We start from the raw sequence: 21,151 nt of genomic DNA on the forward strand, positions 1-21,151 counted from the left end.
TACCCCAGTTCTGTATGAATAAATAAATAAATCTTTAATATATATATATATAAATAAAAATAATATTATCTTGTAAATGGTGTCTAGGAGAGACGCTAACATAAGGCTATTTGATGGATTATGTGTGTGTGTGTGTGTGTGTGTGTACTTAAACATACTTAAGAAAAATTGGAACATGTCCAATCTCACTCCCAATGCAGGAACTCTTTCTACAGTGTTTTCAACCGAAGTTATACAGCCTCAGTCTGATGTATGCAGTGACAATGAGCTCATCCCTTTTGGAAAAGCTTAACATATTATCGTTAATCATCTGTGACAACATGTAATTCCTGTGAACTTACATTTGACAAACACAACTATGGACACAGACATTACAAGCGTATATGATAAATGTTTTCCTTGAACTGAAGCCAATTTTCTATGTCTTTAACATCTACCAGTACTATGCAGAAGTCCTAAGTATTCCCTTTATCCAGGTAACTTTCCCCAGTTACTTCAGTTATCCTTCATAGAACTATTTTGCAGAATGCACCTAACCGGTTGGCCTCTATTTTTCTTGCAGTGGAATATTAAGGACTAAAAACAGTAATTTCACAAGAACTTCAGCACAAGCAATATAACAAGAACTTACATACAACATTGTGATTTCTAGTACAATTATCTCTTTTTAATAGTTATAATACTTGGTTAGGATCTATTTAATGTACGTTATTAATAAGTTACTATGTTAACATGATTTTAAGTAATTAAGACCTCCGAATATTAAAGCAAGACTAAGATGAAGGTGTTTTAAAGCTCAAAAGCACAATATAAATACAAGTCAGCAATTATTACTATTAGATTCCACTATATGATGTTATAATATCATACGGACTGAATGAACATGCCAACATGATCAGGACTAAGCTATTAGTATATGAATATTTTCCATATGAGTAACAGCTGGGCCCATAAGAATGTGAGTAGCCTTTTTTAAGGATGGACATTGAGAGAGATGAGTGGAAGCGAATTCCATTCTTATGATTAGTTCACTAAAGTGAACAAATCATGGCATTTAAAAAGTCAAATAGGTACATAAAGTTTTGGATATAATTTCTTTACTTTTCTGTGGATTTGCTGTTGTGAACAGCAGAAATCTGTACTTTGACCTATTACTCTTTACTCAAATACTCTGCAGGGTCCTGGACTCCAGAAGACTCTGTAAGAGTTTTAATTGCCCAGGAATTCTCACAGGGCCCTTGAAAAAGTATTGGATGAGGAAAATTTCATAAGTGAGAACTTAATTCCACAAGGGACAAGAAACACGATATTCTAATCAGATAGTAGAGAATCTCAAGAAATGATTATATTTCTCCCATTTGCAATTTTCCCCCAAAGTGCCTTGGCACTTGTTAAAAGTCAGAACTTCTACCAGCAATAAAGGCCAATTTGGCTGATTATGCAAGAGTAGTTTTAGCTAACTGCTGAGAAAGAATAAGAATTCAAGATGATATACAATGAGAATTCATCAATATTTTCAAAAGCCAAGGGGAAAATATGTGTCAGACAAGTTTTCAAATACAAATAAGTAAAAATTCATATTCAAAATAATGTGAATTAATTATTAAACATAAGAACAATCTAATAGATAAGTTATAATTATCTTAAGTATCAGCCTTCAGGGATGTGTTTATAAAGCTTATTTTTTCTTTGGGCATGTACCATGAAGTCAATAAACAAAACAATGAAAGGACAGTTTAACAGTGACCAAATATAAATGGAAAGTAGTGTGGTAAATGATTCAAAAGAAAATAACTGACCAGTTCAAAAATCTCTTATGTTGCCTTTTGCAGTCCTTTTTGCTCTACAAAATTAACAGTGGCATGTTCAAGATAGTAGGGTCACTATCACCATCACCTCAGCACTCAGACTACACAATGCAGGCCCAGTGTGAAAAGCCTTACACACCCAGAACAACACTCTTTTCAGCCTGTGTTTGTTCACCATCCTTACCCCTGGCACTTTCTAGGGTCAGTTTTAGGAAGCAAAAACTATTTGGTATATTTTTAATATTACTCGAATTCTAATTCAATTTTGGTATGAGTTTTTAGCATTTATAAAATATTTTAAAAGGCCCCTTTTGATTCCTCAAAAAAATTAGAAATATTATCCTCTTATCCCAAAACAACAGCATTATATGTAACAGCTAAGAATGGGAACAACCTAAGTGCCCACAGACATATAATTAAATAAAGAAGATGCGGTGTATATATATACAATGGAATACTACTCAGCTACAGAAAGAAAGCTGATAGCTTGCTATTTGATAACACTGACAGACCATAGGGTATAATACTTACATAAGTCACAGTGAGAAAGAAAACACTGTATTTTTTCACACATATGTGACATATAAAGAAATCAAATGAACAAATAAAATAAAAACTTTTAGATAATAAGGACCAAATAGTGTTTACCAGAAAGGAAGGTTTAAAGAGATGGGTAAATCTGGCAAAAGGGATCAATTATATGGTAAAGGGTAGATCTGGACTTTCAGTGGTAAACTGAATATAACATGTATAGATGTTGATTTATACTGATGTACACCTGGAAGTTATATAGCTTGGTAATGCAATGTTACTTCAATAGGAAAGTACTTTTAAAAGAAAGTTAATTAAAAAATCAAATATGTTCCTGTCACTGGTTTCTCCCTTCCACTTATTAAATACTTGTTCTACAACAATCACTTCCTGCTCAGAGGATGCTGACCCACTTGTTTAGAACAGTAGCAAAGTCAACTCCCTTCTACATTGGGTTGGTGTATGATATGTCTCTGCACTTTTATTTTCTGTTAGAACAAGCGAAAAGAATAGTAAACAGTTCATCCAGAAAAGTCTGAAATGAATCTGGATTACATTAACAAAGGAAAATGTGTACGTACAAAGTATGTTTTCCTTTTCTACTTTGTTAAACAATTAGCATTTATCAACTGACAGATTTTTTTTTTTTTTTTGCCTTTCTACTCCTAATTCTTCGGACTTATTCTTCTGTATATAAATCCAAAAATATATTTAGATTTTACTCTCAAGTATGTATATATATTCATTAAATCTCATCCAAATACTCTCTTGGGATTTAAGGATATTTTTAATTTAAGGATTTTCTTTACACACATGCACAAAATATCAGATTGTTAATCATTTTGCAATGAATATATACGCCAGAAAATCACATTATACACTTTAGCTACATACAACTTGTTTATCAATTATGCCTCAGTGAAGTTAGAGTAAAAAATCCATACATGTATCACAAGCAAAAGGAAGAAACACTAAATAAGACAGAACATGTTCTCTTTACATCTTGCTTATTCTAGAATAGTGAAATAGCTTTGGCATAATTCCCTTTGGCAGAGATTACTCCAAACTTCTTTTTAAAATTGGCTTTCAATATTATGTATCAGTAATGTCTGTTCAACCAGTGAACACTCACTCAAGACAAATTATAACAGTCACCTGGAGTTTTTCCACTTTAATCCCAAAATAATAGGCCATGAAACATAATAAAAGCATGCCTGTTGTCCATCTTAGCATTACACAATAGGTATTGTTTGCAGTTTCTGGAAGTGCACCCCTTGAGAAACGTTAGGAGTAAGTAAGAAACACACATGTACTATAAATATAAAGGCCAAGTATCATGTTCTTAAATACTATTTTCCCCTCTGGGTAAAATCTTTATAACTTTGAAAATGGGTTAAGATGGGATATATGTAAGCTTAATTTTGTAAAGCTTTCAATTTTCTGTCTTTATGTGTGAGCAAAATTCTACTAGTTTTCAATTTATCCAACCAAGAGAGCCAAAATATATTTTTCTTCTTGTTATATTACATGTAGTTAGTAAGGAGTGTGCCCTGCACAAGGACTTAGCAAACATATATTACATAGGTTATGTGTACAAGCCCCTAAAGCAGGATCTTTGAATCATCTCAGATATATGGAAAGGTATTGCCAATTTGCCACACATTAAAGCAATAACAACAGTGTTAACTATAATGGTTAACATAAAAAGTCCTCTACACAGCAAAAGAAACCACCACAAAAATAAAAAAGTAACCTATTGACTAGGAGAAGATATTTAGACATCTGACAAGGAGCTAATTAATATAATATACATAATCTGTTTTATAATAAATATCTATAAAACATAAAACAACAAAATACCCACTCAGAAAATTGGTAGATGATCTGAAAAGAAGACTTACAGATGGCCAAAGTACACATGAAAAAATTCTTAACCTCATTTAGTTTAGGAAAATGCAAATTAAAATTACAGTGAGATGTCACCACCTACCTGTGTGAATGGCTCATGTCAAAAAGATCAGAAATAAAAAGGTCGGTGAGAGTGTAGACTTGTATATCATTGTTGAGACTGTGAACTGGTGAAAACTGCAGGGGGAAAAAAATGGAGATTCCTTAAGAAACCAAAAAATAGAAATACTGTATAATATGGTAGTACCACTTTTAGATAATTATATAAATATAAAAACACTAAGTCAAAAAGATACATGCATCACTATGTTCCTCATAGCATTTACAATAATAGCAAAGACATGAAAACAACCTAAATACCCATCTGCAAATCACATTTTATATATTTTATACCATCACTGTAAAACAAGCTGTGTAGTATATACTCAATAAAATATTATTCAGCTTATTTTTTAAAATTAAATCTTACCTTTAGTAACAACATGAATAGATCTTGGGGTAATTATGTATAAAGAAATGTCAGAAAGCAAAAGTGTCACTGGGTGTTTCACTCATATGTAAAATATAAATTAATATAACAACAAAAAGTCTCTTACACACTGAAAAATATGGTGGTTACCAAAGCTGGTGAGGGGGTGGGGTTCAATTTGCCAGTGGGAATGACATGTACATATTGTGGTATAAATATATAATCTTAAAATTTATATAATTTTGTAAACCCACTGTAAATCAATGCAATTTTATTTAAAAAACTAAGTTCTGGCCCTCCCTGGTGGCGCAGCGGGTTAAAGCACAGCACTGAGAATCTGAAGCCACCTCCACATGAGTTCGATTCCCGCCTGCCCCGGAGGAGACCACATGGCGTGGCAGACCTCTCCTGACCCGCCCGCTGCTCCCCTCAGCAGTGTACTTCATCGATCTGCCTGTTCTGCTCCCCACTCTGTCTATGGTGAAACCTTCCGCCGCCCCTGAGCCTCTGGCCTGTACCCCAGTTCTGTATGCACAAATAAATCTTTAAAAAAAAAAAACTAAGTTCTGAAAAAGATATAAAGAACACATCTCAGTTCTTACAGCAATTAACTTAACAAAAAGGGACAAATTATTTCACTTGCTTCTTCTTTAAGTTCTTTATCTCCAGATAAATTTAAGACAAATAACTCCTACATCACAACCTTGTAGTAAAAATTAGTTGAAATTTCACATGCAGAACATCAGAACAGCATCTGGCACGCAATTTTTCAGTAGTAGTTAGCAAACAAAACAATCTTAATTTTGCACAAAAATGTATGTGCTTCAAGAACTACTAAAATATGAAAATCTAAAGTTGTTTCTTGCCAAGAATAACTTGTCCCTATATGAAAAACGTTTAATAAGTTTATTCTAAGTTCAATTTGTCATATATGATTCTCAAGACGCTATCAGCTTCTAGAGCATGCTTTCATTTGAAGATAACATTTGATTTCTTATTAAATATAGTTATACTGTTAGACAAAAGTAATAACCACTACAATCACATTTCCTAAATGTCAGCAAGTATTTCTATATTGCCCAGAGAGGGGGTCATACAGCAGTATCTGTTGTAATTTAAAGAGAAACTTCACAATGTCTGGAGCCCTGATGTCCTACAAATCGAGGAGGTCGTCCTCAGATTCCTGGTAGCAGAAACTTACTTAGGTGGCACCAACCTGGAGTTCCAAATGGACCAGTCCATCTACAAAAGGAAACGTGTTGGCATTTCCTCAGAATTCCGAGGGGAACCTGGGAGAGTTCTCCGGGCAGCTTGGGGCACTGTAGCCACGGAGAAGGGGGCGGATGTCAGTCTTTTCCCAGCAGGACACTGGCCAGCCGGCTGTGCTCAAGTTTGCTGCTGCCCTGGGGCCGCTCCTACGGCAGCTTCACCTTCAGGCCAACTTCCGGCCTGTGCCTCCTCGGGGTTGCTGATCCCGGGGCTGCCTACCAAACTCTCAAAGAGGCGTCCTACGCCAGCTTGCGGATCACTGCTCTGTGCAACGCAGCCTCTGCAAGTGAGTCCACACCACCTTCTGGACCCTAAGGAGCTTGCTCCGCCAGTCAGGTGCGGGCGCTGTGGGGTAAGTTCTACGCATGCGCATCATTGGCTCCAGGAAACGCCTGGAAAGGTCCTACGTCCTCTGCACTTCTACCAGATGTGAAGCATGGGAAGAGATGGAAAAGAACATGCTCCTGTGACCAATGTGGAGTTTTATAGTGAGCAGACTGTTCCCGTCCTAGTCACAGGTAGGTCTGAAGGCATGCAGGTGCCTCCTTCCCTGTGCAACCTCTCCCAACTGAGGACTGGGATCTGAGGACTGGGATGCCCAGCCCGCCACCAAACGCCTAATTGGTCTTCAATTATTCTTCCACCTACTCTTTTTTTTTTTTTTTTTTAAGATTTATTTATTTGTACATACAGAACTGGGATACAGGCCAGAGGCTCAGGGGCGGTGAGAGGCTTCACCAGAGACAGAGTGGGGAGCAGAACAGGCAGATCAACGAAGTACACTGCTGAGGGGAGCAGCGGGCGGGTCAGGAGAGGTCTGCCTCCGCCATGTGGTCTCCTCCGGGGCTGGCGGGAATCGAACTCATGCGGAAGTGGCTTTAGCTTCTCAGTGCAGTGCTTTAACCCGCTGCGCCACCAGGGAGGGCCTCTTCCACCTACTCTTAAATGCAAAATTGAAATAGGGTTGATAGAAAATAGTTTCCTTCTGTACACACATATATAAAGTTGACAGAAATAAAGCCTCTTCAAAAAAAATTTATCTCAGGCCCTCCCTGGTGGCGCAGCAGGTTAAAGCACAGCACTAAGAAGCAAGAGCCACTGAGCATGATTTCAATCCCTGCCCCGGAGGTGATCCACATGGCACGGCAGACCTCTCCTGACCCGCCCGCTGCTCCCCTCAACAGTGAACATCCTCTATCTGCCTGTTCTTCTCCCCACTCTGTCTCTGGTGAATCCTCTTACTGCCCCTACACCTCTGGCCTGTACCCCAGTTCTGTATGCACAAATAAATTTTTAAAAAAAATTTATCTCACATACACCATCAAATATATGGTGCTTTATTATAGCAGCCAAACTAAGATCTTAACTAAAATCTAAAGATACTTTTAGAATTAACAGACCTAGCATACAGACTGTGTAGAATATATTGCCTGCGATTATTTGGGAAATGGAAACTTAGTCTCCACGGAGAGATTGTCATTCATTAGAGCGGTCACAGCAGATTTTTTTATATAGAAACTGCATGATTACTATAGGGGAAATTCTGTACAATTGTGTGTGTGTGTACATATAGAGTATATAAGTGCCACCAATATTTTTTTGATTATAAGGAAATTCACAAACATATGGAGTGGCTTTCAGTAATTTTATTAAGTATATCCTTCATTTGGTATATTTCAAATGAAGTTTCTTAAACAACATCATGATAAATTTAAAATATATATATTTATGTCAAGTTTCTATCTCAGACTTGAGAAATCACAACTACACAACTAAGGTATAAGATTCTTTTATGTTAATCTCCTCAGGGAGTTTTGATATAGCATAGAGACAAGGAATTATTCTTCTTCTTCCTAAGACACAAAAGGATAGCACCTTTTAAGTTGTGCATATTACAATCTCACAAAATGTTTTTCCTAAAATTTTTAGATTTCTAATGAAAAATTCCTAAACTTCTGAAAAAAATATTTGGATTAAAAACATGCATCATTAGAATGATACTTTCTTTGGCTGCACAAAAGATTTAGTTTGATTTAGTCCTCTGTTTCCTTGCAGTTGAAGATGAGTCCCTAAATACATGCCTTAAACCAGTGCCATGGAGTGTTTGCCTGTTTTTCCTTCTATGTATTTTATGATTTTTGCTTTTACATCTAAGTTTTTAATGTACTTTGAGTTAATTTTTGTGTTTGGTATGAGAGTGATTAGTTTTAGTTTTTTTACATGTGGTTGTTCAATTTTCCTAATATCACTTGTGGGAAACATTTCTCCATTGTCTACTTTTGATTCATTTGTCATAGATTAACTTTCAGTTCTGTCACATTGATTCATGTATGTTTTATTTTAATAAAACTTCTTGATGTCCTCTATATTTGTACTTATCCAACACATTCTTTTTATTCCTTTCACTTGCCTAACTACTCTAACGAAAATTTCCAATATTAGACTGGGTAGTGGTAATAAAAGTGGATATCCTTGTTTTGCACCTAATATTACAAGAAAAGCTTTCATGTTTTTTGTCATTGAATTGTATTCCTGTGTTTGTCCCATATGGCTTAGTTATATTGAGATATGTTCCTTCTGTCCCCATTTTATTAAGAGCTTTTATCATAAATGGATACTGGATTTTGTCAAGTACGTTGTGTTCCTATTGACATCATAATATATTTTTATCTTTTCTTCTGTTAGTATGGTGAATTACATCTATTGATTTACATTTGTTAAACCATCCCTTCATTACTGGAATAAATCCCACTTTTTGGTCATGTTTTATGGTTCTTTTAAATAATTTTTAATTCAATTCACTAGGTTCTAGTGAGAATTTTTTAATCTTTCATCAGTGATATTTGTGTAGTTTTATTATGATATCCTTATCTGCTTTAGATAGAACAATGTTTGCCTTATAAAATTGTTTTGAAGTGTTCCTGTTTCTTAAGGGTTCCCCCCTCCCCCAGAGTTTAAGAAAATTAGGCATTATTTTTAGTTTGTATTTGAAGAGTTGTTAGAATTTGTGAGTGAAATCACCCTGTCCTGGGCTTTTTGTTTTGTTTTGTTTTTTTCTTTTTTTGGGGTAGATTTTGATTACTGTCTCAGTTTCCTTGCTTATAATTGATATGTTTGGGCTCTGTTTCTTTCTAATTCAGACATAGAATGTTATACACTTCTAAAAAATTGTCCGTTTCTTCTCAGTTACCCACATTATAGACACAAAGAAGTTTATAGTAGTCTCTTATGAGCCTTTGTATTTTTGATATGTCTGTTGTAACTTCTTTCATTTCTGATTCTATTCACTATAGGATCAGTTATATAATTTTCTCCCTTTTTCCAAGCCAGAGGTTTGTCAATTTTTTGTTCTTTTTCCCCAAAGAACCAACTTTTGGTTTCACTGTTCTTTTTTATCTTTTTTCCCTATGTTGATATATATAGAACAAATCAAAAGAGATCTGCTGTTCTTCGATAGGATTACTGCACATCATAAAGATGTCACTTCTCTAATTGTAAATTTAAGAGATCAGGAAAACACCAAGGAAAATTTATGAGTATCTGATTATACAAGATATTAAAAGACTTTGTGCAGTCTCTACAACGAAAAGAATGTAATTAACATAAATTGAAAGACCTGTGGAGTAAAATAGAAAGCCCAAAAATAGAACCAAGTGTATTACTAAGATACATTTTTCCTTGAGTCTTTTCTCATCTTTATGTGTTATATCAACTTCCATTTCAGACTATATTGCCAGGATATTTATCTAGAAGACAGAAATACTGACTCCCTTTAGGATAGTGTACAGATTGTTTCCTGACCAGTAAAGATAATGTCTTACAAATGGATACAGTTGAACATAATGGAAACTTATATGTCTAATAGTGTTTAGGAATGAATTAGTTGAAAGATACATCAAAAATCAAAATCAAAGGAAAAGGTAAATTGTGTAATAAAAGGAATGTTATTCTATAGGCCATTTGTAAACAATATAAAAAATCTTAATTTATAAATAAGTACCTACTTCACTCTATTGTTATTGTTTATTATGAACTGTGTTATCATATTACAAATTTTAAAATAAGAGCACTTTAGGGAACCTCCCTGGTGGCACAGCAGATTAAAGCATAGCACTAAGAAGCTAAAGCCACTTCAGCATGAGTTGGATCCCCACCCCAGAGGCGATCCACATGGCATGGCAGACTTCTCCTGACCCCCCCACAACTCCCCTCAACAGTGTACTTCATCAGTTGGTCCTTTCTGCTCCCCCCTCTGTCTCTGGTGAATCCTCTCACAGCCCCTACATATCTGGCTGTACCCCAGTTCTGTATGCACAAATCTTTTTTTAAAAAAAGAGCAGCTTATTTATGAAAAATCTGGTTTATGAGAAATGTAGTATATAGGCATGACCTGAAATTATTGCACAAAAACAAGCACATCTTATATACGTAGTTTCTCAAATACCTGAAAGGATAAAAATGTTACTAACACTGGGATCTGCTGATATTTTTTTAAAATGAACTTCATTTTCATAAACAACTGTAATATGTTAGTAGGGTCTTCTGTAAACATTTTTACAAAGAGTTATTTTTTCATTCTGTTCATTAATTTACTTTATATAAATCTACTGTGAGGACATCATCTTGGCAATAGCTGATTTGTTATTCATCAGCAAAAGAAATCAGACAATGTCTCCAAATAACAGAGTGAGGGAGTACCTAATGTAGCTTTTTTAATGTAATTCTATGAAGTTGTCTAAAACTAAATCTAAAAAGATGACAAATTACAAAATATTTGCTTGTAATAAAATGTTACCTTGGAATTGTTTATTATAACTTTATCTTGTGATTAGAAAGTACAAGATAAGAAAACAAAATAGCTCCTTCCCCCAAATATCATATTTCATCTTAATCTCTCTCTTTACTTTAGACTTTCTCCTGGTAATTTAAAAGACCATATCTACATTATAAACATAGTATTCCGAATAAAGCATAACTATAATACTGTATAAACTATAATAAGATGAGATCCATTGTGATGAATCAACTTTATTTCTCCTGTACTTAATTGCTTAGAATAATCTCCCTTGAATTTTCTTCTCTCATTACTTAAAGCAAGCTTTCAAATATATATATATATTTTAATTATAAATTATTTTATCCTTTTGTGACAGGGTGATATTTTAAAAGTGCTTTTTAACTATTGCAGCATATGTCAGATCAAAATAAGATACTGACCGTTTGAAGGAGATGGTCACTATGAACAAATAGTTATGGCTGCACTGGGCTACACTGTAAGTGCAGTCTATACTGTAACCATCTTCTCTGCTCACCCAGGATGGTGGTTTATACTTGTCTGATGGCATAATTAGTAGTGCACAATTTTATTCTTAAAAGTGCCCAGTTTAAATGATATCACCATCCTGACATTTATATACTGTCAAAAATGATATCTTTGGAATATTATCACAGTTATATTTTCATTGAAGCTTCAGTGGCAAATATTCCATTTTAGTCTCCTAGCACATGCCAGCCATCAAAATTTCTATTTTAATTAGCATCAAAAATTCTGACGTGTGTTCTTGCCCATACCAAGCATCATTTGACCTCTCCACAAAAGTGGAATACTGGAAAACTTGCATGAAGGACCTGGGTATCCCTCACCTAGAACCCTGAAATAATATATTTGAATATGGATATAGTTAAAGCCTTCTCTTCAGACCAAAATCATAATCTATAAAGTTTTCCTGGGGGAATCTTACAACAGACATAAGTCAGCCATATAGCCTGCCTCTAAGGAGATATCTAATGACCGGTGGAGAACTTTTCCTTGTTAGCAGTCAAGACCTCTGTGCTCAGAGGACCCATAAAATGTATTCTTGAACAGCTGAAAGTTGATGGAGAGCCCAAAGAAGCCGTTACAGGAGAGGCAGCATGTGAGTAAGAGTGCCAGCTTTAGATGAGGTACATGATAATTGTAGGGGAGTTTGCCAGGAACAAGGCTGGCTCCCTCCCAAGAGGCCTCACAGGGCGGTATTTGTTACCTTAGTACATTCACTCTGGCCCATGAATTGGCTTATAACTTTATATGCCTAATAACTTGATTTTGTCAGCATGCCAAAAGCAAATCCCCTTCTCAAGAGCAAGCACACATTATCCAAGCTCCTGATGAACATAAATAAAACTAAACTGTGACTTAATTTACATTGTGAAATAATTGTTATGGGGACTTAACATTTGAAGTTCATAAGAGCAACACAGTTTGTCCTTGTGGGCACACACACGGAGAGACAGAGAGTTGTTTAATAAATGTGGCACTAAAACAAAGAAGTTACATGAATACAGTTTTAATGGCATTAGACTCAGACAGCCTAATGATGAATTCATCTGAAAACTGGGATAAGCTTGCCAAAGGACTCAGTATACACTATTCAAAATCTGTTGGCTAATCATTTTCCTCAGCAATCCTTGGATAGAAATTGCCAAATTTTGCCATCATGATAGCTTGACATCTTTTTTAAAGGCTTCCATGAAGAACCAACACATCAAATTGAGATATTCTACATCCTTAGATTAAATAAAATGCTCTATCAAATTGCACTCCAGGTGCCATTGATAGCCACTAATGTCTAGTTTCTTTTGTGATTTTTGAATTATATAAATCATAACATATACTTTTTTTTTGAATTGGTTTTCAACATTGTAAGTGATTTAGAGTTAGTTACCCCTTTATCTGTATGTCACCACACCATACCCTTCATTGTCCTCCACCAGAATCTGCTGTGCCCCCACTCTATTTTGCTGTCCCCTCACTGGTAGTCTCAACTCTATAGGAAGACTTCTTGTTAGTGGTTTGGATTTACCTGCCCCTTTGTTTTTATAAGAGGAAAAATACTCTCAACACTCAAAATTTCATTTTCAGAAATGTGTGTATGTACATAGATGTATTTAAATATAGAAAAATTATATTGATTGATTTCCTTAAAATTAAATTCTCATCTGCTTACGCTGGTAAAACATTTCATACTATTCATGAAGGTTCCTACCCATCCTGTTCTATTCCCAGGACACCTTTGGTCCATAGTCATAGTCATTTCTTATCATGGTCATAGTCACAGTCATTTCTTATCAAGGACTGCACATTTTCAGAGGTCTGAAAGGAACTTAATTCTGGATTCACACAACTTTGCCAGTTCCATTCAGTCAAGATTTTTACCTCAATACCACTAACTCTTTTTACTTTCTAATACCTTCCCCTGTTTCCCTATACCCTCTTATGTAGCTCAGGTGCCATACTTTATCATTTTAACTATTCTTTTCATATCCTGGTGGCTGTCACCTCCTGCCTTTATTCTGTCTTATTTGGAAAAACCCCAATCTGCACCTAACTTTGTATAGTTGAAGAAACAAAACATTATACTTAAATGCATTAGAACAAAGATCAAGTAGGTTGTCGTTGCTGTACTGTATTTTCCTGTTTAGTCAGTTGACATTTCATTCATCCAAAATAATTTATTTCACTCCTCTCAAAATTTCAAGACCCTGTTAAGTACTACTCCCTCACTCTTAGATGATCACTTTGCTTTTATTTTTACATATAAAATATAAAAATTCCAAGAAGAAATTCCATTTCTATCATTAACTTTACCAATTTATATTGACTTTCATCCCAACTTAATTTCTATTTTATTGAAGTGGATAAAAAGCCCTTATTTCTCAGGTGCAATGTTCCACCACTATATTTGATTTCTTCTTATTTCTCTCACAACTGTAAAAATGTGGCTACTCATTTTGTAAGCCCTCCATCTTCCCTCCCTATTCCCTGCATTATTCCTTTCTCCCTGATCATCATCTCCATCCAACTAAAGCACAGCTACTCCATCTCTTCACTCCCATTTTCAGGAAAATTTAAAACACACATATTTGTGTTCTTTATATTCACCTCCATTCCTAAGTGTACCTTCACTAACATAGCCTTTTTACGAGTTCTCTAAAGTTCTCTACATCTCCAGTAGGCAAGTCTCAATCCACATCTAACTTGTCTTCTTAATATCATCTGTCACCACTGATCACTCCCTTCATACAATTCATGTGTTTTCATCACTATTTCCCTAACCAATAATCAGTACCACTTCCTTTGACAGACTTCTTTGATGGGCCCTTTGTTTCTCATAGCCTTTATATATTAAAGTGTGCCACAAAATAGCCTAAGTATCTGCTTGTCTCCTTTTACAATCACTTTCTGAATGATCTCATCAAATCCTACATTTTAAAAACCACATATGGTACATCCAATTTTTATAGTATCTGGCCCTGTACTTTCTACTGAATGTTAGTCTCAAATATATACTCTTCTACTCAGTATCTTAGTATCCACAGGAAACTCATGTAAAATATACAAGCTTGAATATTTTATTTTTCATACACACATGTTCCAATGTAAGGAACTACATCTAATCTCCTTAAAGGGCAACATCATTTATCCAGAGTTAGTGTCAAACCCTTGTTTGATTCTTCAAATTCATGCCAACATATTATCCCAAAGCAAATCCTATCCAATCTTTTGCAAAGCATCCACCAAGTGTGAAAAATTACTATCCTAACAAATGTCTTCTTAGATAAAGAGCCAATCATTTTCTCCCTGAATTACTACAAGAAGACATAGAGCTTATTCCAAGTCCCACTTCAGAGTCTTTTGTAATAGGTATACCCTTGACAAAAATATTCTTTTCTTCACAAGTATTGGCATAATTCTCTCCCTCGCTTCATTCAAATTCTTAATCTAGTAATTTTTTTTAAAGATTTACATATTTATGCATACAGAACTAGGGTACAGGCCAAAGGTACAGGAGTGGTGAGAGAATTCACCAGAGACAGATTGGGGAGCAGAACAGGCAGTTCGACGAAGTACACTGATGAGGGGTGCAGCAGGCAGGCCAGGAGAGGTGTGCTGTACCATGTGGATCTCCTCTGGAGCCAGGGATTGAACTAGTACTGAAGCAGCTGCTGCTAGCTTACAGTGCTGTGTCCCAACCCATTATGCCACCAGGAAGGGCCCTAATCTGTTCGCTTCTCAGACAGATCTTCTGCTGACAGTATATATCCCACTACTCCAACACCTCTAGATTGTTTCCAAAGGTGGATATAATTCCTCATGCTGTAGAATATGCCCCTTAGTAATGCAGCTTTGCCAGTCAAAGGTAAAAGCTATGTACCTTCCCTATTTTACGTTTATCTGAATGTACTTTGTGACTTCTTTTGCCCAAGAGTATCATAGAAGTCATCCTGTAGGACTCCCAGACCTAGATCTGAGGATCTTCTTTTTCCTGGAAGCTAGCCACCACACAGAACATTTCAAGCTACAATATTAAATGATGGAAAGCTACCTGGAAAGATTGGCCACATGAAGGATAACTGAGGTACCCTAGCCAATAGTCAACACCAAACCATCAGACAAGTGAGTAGCCATGTATCCATTCTGTGTGTCTGCCTGTGAATAGCCATCTTGGGTAGTACAGTTCCAACAGTTTCTTGTGTGGAAGCACATAAATGACCCCAGACAACATAAGTATTTTTTTCACCCTGACTCTAGATAATTCTTAAACTATAAATAATTAACCATTCTATTCACATATGGTTTAAAAGGCTTTCATAGAGGAATTTAGATCTTTTTACTTGAAGGATTTTTACACAGTGAGTGTAGTGTGGGATATGAGTAATAAACTCTTCTTTCAGCTGAGAAAACACAATGTAGTCAAAGCTGTCATTCATTTAATTATTTTAGCAACATAAGAGAAATAAACAGAAAAAATGTTGACAGATATAATAAGCTGCTGATAAAATATAAAGATGGAAACAATTCGAGGCAAATAATATACTAGTATACTTACTTCAGTATTATTTCTTACTTCAGGTCAGTGGTTCTGAAACTTCAACAGATACCATAACAGATATGACTATTGCATAATAAATGTCAATAGTTTCCAGCATTTTTCTTAGACTATCACATAACATCCTAACTTACCAGTCATTTCTAATTTCAATGTATATTTACCTTCCTGTAATATTATATGGATCACGTCATTTCCATATAGTCTCATATAGAAGGCCTTTTTCATGCACTTTTGATTTTTTGGTTTCCTCTCCCAACATTATTCCAATCAGTCTATGCTCCTTCTATGCACCCAAATCTTGTATTGTTATAAACTAAGCAAATATTTCTCAGGACCCATTAAGTTTTCTAAGTCTGGGAAGCTGTAATTCATCATTAATTCACAAGTCAGCATGTCAGTGAATTAGGCAATGTCAATTGCCTTACATCGTGTATTAGAACTTATCTTTTTCCATCATAGACTGGACATAATGTAAATGGTCAAGAAGTGTATTTAGTAGTTAAATTTCATTTCCAGTGATTTCCAATAATCACTTTTGTGATTATTCATGAAATAAATAAAAGCATAAAGTTGACTTTATTCAATATGTTCAACTGAATTCCAACACTGTGCCTACTACCTTAGGATTAAAGGCAGAGGGCACAGAAAAACCAAACATATATTATTTATAGAACTTAAGAGTTTATTAGGGTAGAATATTGTTACAAATAAATTAAAACCTGTATGAAATGACAGATTAATTTCAAATAAGAAAAAGCATAATGGGACTGAAACCAATTTTAGATAATCAAAAGAAACCCTCTCTAAGTAGTTGACTTTTAAGATAAGTCATGGAGAAAAGTTAAAAAGTAACCAAGCAGGCCCTCCCTGGTGGCACAGTGGGTTAGAGCACAGGACTGAGAAGCTAAGGCCACTTCTGCAAACGATACCTTTTGTTTCAGATCTTTAAAAAGTGCTACAGTAGCATTATGCATACATGTACTATGAATTTTACCTTCCACAGATAGTTAAGCCAGTGCATGCTCAGACAAATCGTGCGATCCATCTATTACTATTGGTCTCAAATGCTAGAAGATACTATGACAACCACTTCAAATAATGATTCTGGATTTTAAAACCATAATGACCTGTTGAAATATTTTTTTCACTTAGATTGATTATTGAAGTAAAATTGTCTTGGAGACATGAACTATTTCAATATGATATCTTTTAGAAACAGTTCCAGCTCCTTCTTAAATATAGCAGTTTGTTTTCTCTTTCTATATGAAATTGACAGGTTGAAAGTATTCTCATTGTATTTATATTTTTGGTACTGTATCCATTCTTTGGAATTTTCAGAGGCTTGAAAGAAAATCTATATTAGCACATAGAACATAGTTCTGGTAACTGTCACAAAGACAAAATAGCAAAGATGACAGCATTTACAAAAGCAGGGATAGAAGCATTTAGAATTTTCCAGTATTCTGAAAATCTTGAATAGAATTATGTAAAACTGTCATACTCCCATACAATGTATTAAAGATCTTTGTGCTTAAAGATACATGAAGTATGAGTAAAATTAGAAGAATGATTACCACTATGATCAAAAGAAATAAGTGTAGCTTCCCACTTTCTTCTTTTACGAAGGCAGTATTTGAGTTAAAAAAAAAAAAGGCAATTGAAAAAAGATAGAATGTAGTAAGTGATCACACTCAGCATCCATTTAAGCAAATGATGCAAATAACCAGATGTTAATTCCAGGGCTAGGTGTAGGCTTTCCTTCATTATCCATCTTTTTCATTAATCTGTATGCTCATGTGAATTATCTGCCTGGTTAAGGGTTACAAACTAGTATTGTTAGCCATAGGTTCAAGGAAGTATTCTTCAACTCTACCGTGGAAAGAAAAAAATGAGTTTTTTTTTTCCACATAGGAAACCAATAGAACCAAACCAAGTATTACAGTACTAAAAATATTTTGAGATATTTAAAAGTGGGCACATATTAGGGTGCTCCCTGGTGGCTAATGGTTTAAAGCACAGCATTATGAAGCTGTCTATAACCACTGAAGCATGAGTCAGATCCCTGCTAGAGACGTGACCCACATGGCACAGCAGACCTCTCCTGCCTTGTCCACTGCTCCCTTCAGCAGTGTATTTCAGTCAGTCTGCCTGTTTTGCTCCTAACTATCTCTTGTGAATCCTCTCACCCCCATGAACCTCTAGCCTATACCCTAGTTCTTGTATGCAGAAAGAAATCTTTTTTAAAATGGGCACATATTAATGTGGGTCTGCTAATCCTAAGCAGCCTATCCAACCTCCATTTTATTACCTGTAGTTCTGTATTCCTAAAGTCAAGTCAGAACTGCCTGGTCATAGGAGCCCAACCCTACAAGGTAACTTTCACATAAATTAAGAGCATAAAGCTGGATCACTCTGGGAAGGGTGTGCATCAATAGGTATGACTAGGAACACGGGGGTTGAGGGGGAGACTGGTGATGGATGCATAAACTTACTCCTGACTTACATATCATAAGGTATGACCAAAAATGCCCTGGAGGCCCTTGACTGACGTATAACAAAGGACCCCAGAAGCTGATCAGTGGAACACCTTATTGGTAAAATTGAAAACCTGCCTGGGGAAATCAGGGCTTGATCTACATCCCAAGCTATCAGCAGATGAGAAATACAGTTCCACCCTTCCCCTGCTTCTTGTACTTCCTCCTCTCCTTTTCTGCTTCCTCAATGACTAACGCTGTATGATTTGTTTTTCAATAAGGCCAAGCTCTTGCTCTTGAGCAGCATCCTGCATTATGAAGCATGTTCCACAACTCCCTTTTCTTTATCTGCATGGGGGCTGCTCGATGCACCATATTAATACATGTGCTTTTTTATTGAAGTATCATTATGTAATTTGGGGGTATATGTCATTGAAAATCAATGTGTATATATATAATATGTTATGTGCACTACTAAAAGTTCATTTTAGTTTTCACCACACGATTGTCACCTTTGTCCCAATTTACTACCCATGTTGCCCCTTTTCCTCTGATAATACTAGTTTTTTACTTAAGCCCAAAAGTTTATTTAGTTCACCTGTTTGTTTTCTCTATATACAACTTCAGAGTGAAATCATACTGTTTGTCTTTCTCTATTTAATTTGTTTCACTAATAAGTCCTTCTATGTTCATCCATATTGTTGCAAAATAGCAAGATTTTATCTGTTTTATTGGTAAACATTTTTTTCATGCATATTTATACCACCTTCATTCATTCATCAGTCAGTGGACATTTAGGTTTTTCCTAATTCTTGGGATATAGTTGTAATAAATTTGGAGTGTATATATCTCTTCAAATCAATGTTTATGTATGTTTTAGGCAAATACTCAGAAGTGGGATAACTGCATCTTATGGATTTCCATTTTTTTAGCAACCTCCATTTTTTTCCATAATGATTGCATCAATTTACATTGCCACCAACAGTATGTATGCTCTCGACATCCTTTCCAACACTTTCAGACATTTCTTTCAGATAATAGCCATTTTCATAGGTGTGGTGTGAAACATTATTTCATTGTTGTTTTATTTTTATTTCTCTAATAAGAGCTGACGAACATCTGTTCATGTGCCCTTTGACCATCTCTGTGCCCTCGAGAAATAGCCTTTCAGGTCCTTTGTCCAATTTTTTGATTGGGTTGTATGTTTCATTGTTGAGTGTTAAGTTTTTCGTATATTTTGGATATTAATACCCTGTCACACCATGATGCACAAATATCTTCTATATAACAAGGTGTTTTTTGTTTTAATGCAAGTTTAGTTTGCTATAAAGAAGCTTCTAGTTTGATGTAGTTCATGTGTTTATTTTTCCTTAGTTTCCCCTTTCCCATTGGAATCAAATATTCAAATTCATCTCCAAGGCCAGTGTCAAAAAAAATTATCACTTAAGTTTTCTTCTATGTATTTAGGGTTTCAGGTCTTACATCCAAGTTTTAAATCCATTTGGAATTCATTTTTGTGTATGGTATAAAGTAATAGTCTTTTTTTATCCTTTTCATGGGACTGGCCAGTATTTGCAACACCACTTATTTGAAAGAATTTTCTTGTTCTATTGCAAACTTTCAGCTATTTTGTTATAAATTAGTTATTTCATATGTATGTTGTTTTATCCCTGGGCTCTCACTTCTGTTTCATTACTTTACCTGTTTTTATTCCAATACTAGTCTGTTTTCATTATTATTACTTTGTAGTATACTTTGAAGTCAAAGAATATGATACATTTTTTTTTCTTTTTCCCTCTTCAGTAGTATTTTTGCTTTTCAGGGTCTTGGATTGTTCCAAATAATTTTCATAATTTTTTGTACTATCTCCATGAAGAATGTCATTCAGATTTTGATACATTCAGTGTGAATATTCTTTTAGATTCTCTAGTGATAGTATTGATTCTTCCAAGCCAGAGCATGAAATGCTTTCTTCTCTTGTGTCTTCTGTTTCTTTCAATAGCACCTTACAGTTTTCAGTGTATAGGTCTTTAATATATAGATAAATATTATCAGACCCAATGGGAAACATTAGCCACAGCAAAATATAATATCAGAGGACAATTTACAGCAGTTGACCAAACACCAGAACAGAAATCACCAAGATAGCAGTGGTCTTAAACACTCTTTTCAAGTTTTCACAACATTTTTAATGCTAAACCATATGTTCACACACAAAACAATACTAAATAAAATGTTGAAGATTGACATATCAAGCATTCTTTTTGGATCATAATGGAGTAAACTAGAAATCAAGCAGAGGAAGAAATGGGAGAAACCTCAAATTTGAGGGGTTGTACCTCAGTTCTGCATGCATAAGTAAATATTTTTAAAAAGACGCTTGCCAAATGAATTCAGTAATAAAATATACACCATGATCAAATGGATTTATTCCATAGTTGCATGGGTGTTCAACACAAGAAAAATGTTACTGAGCAACTATTGGGTCAATAAAGAAATAAAGGTGAAATCACAAAGTAGAGATGAGTGAGTATGAAGACATGACTTTTAAGAACTTCTGTGTTCCAGCAAAAGCAGTAAAAAGAAAAAGGAAAGTTGGTAGTAATAAAGGCCTATAACAGTAAACAAAAGTAATTACCAAAAAGTCTAAGCTTACTCTTAAAAGAATTAGAAAAAGAATCCATACAGAGAAGTAAATAACATCAGAGTACAAATTAACAAAATAGATATCAGACAATCGAAAGATCCACAAAATCAAGAACAGATTCTTTGAAAATCATTAGGTAAACCTATTACCAGGCTCACAAAACAAAGAAAAAC

The sequence above is a fragment of the Condylura cristata genome, unplaced genomic scaffold (genome assembly GCF_000260355.1).
Source record: "Condylura cristata isolate star-nosed mole 26May11 unplaced genomic scaffold, ConCri1.0 scaffold00002, whole genome shotgun sequence".
Classification (NCBI taxonomy): Eukaryota; Metazoa; Chordata; class Mammalia; order Eulipotyphla; family Talpidae; genus Condylura; species Condylura cristata.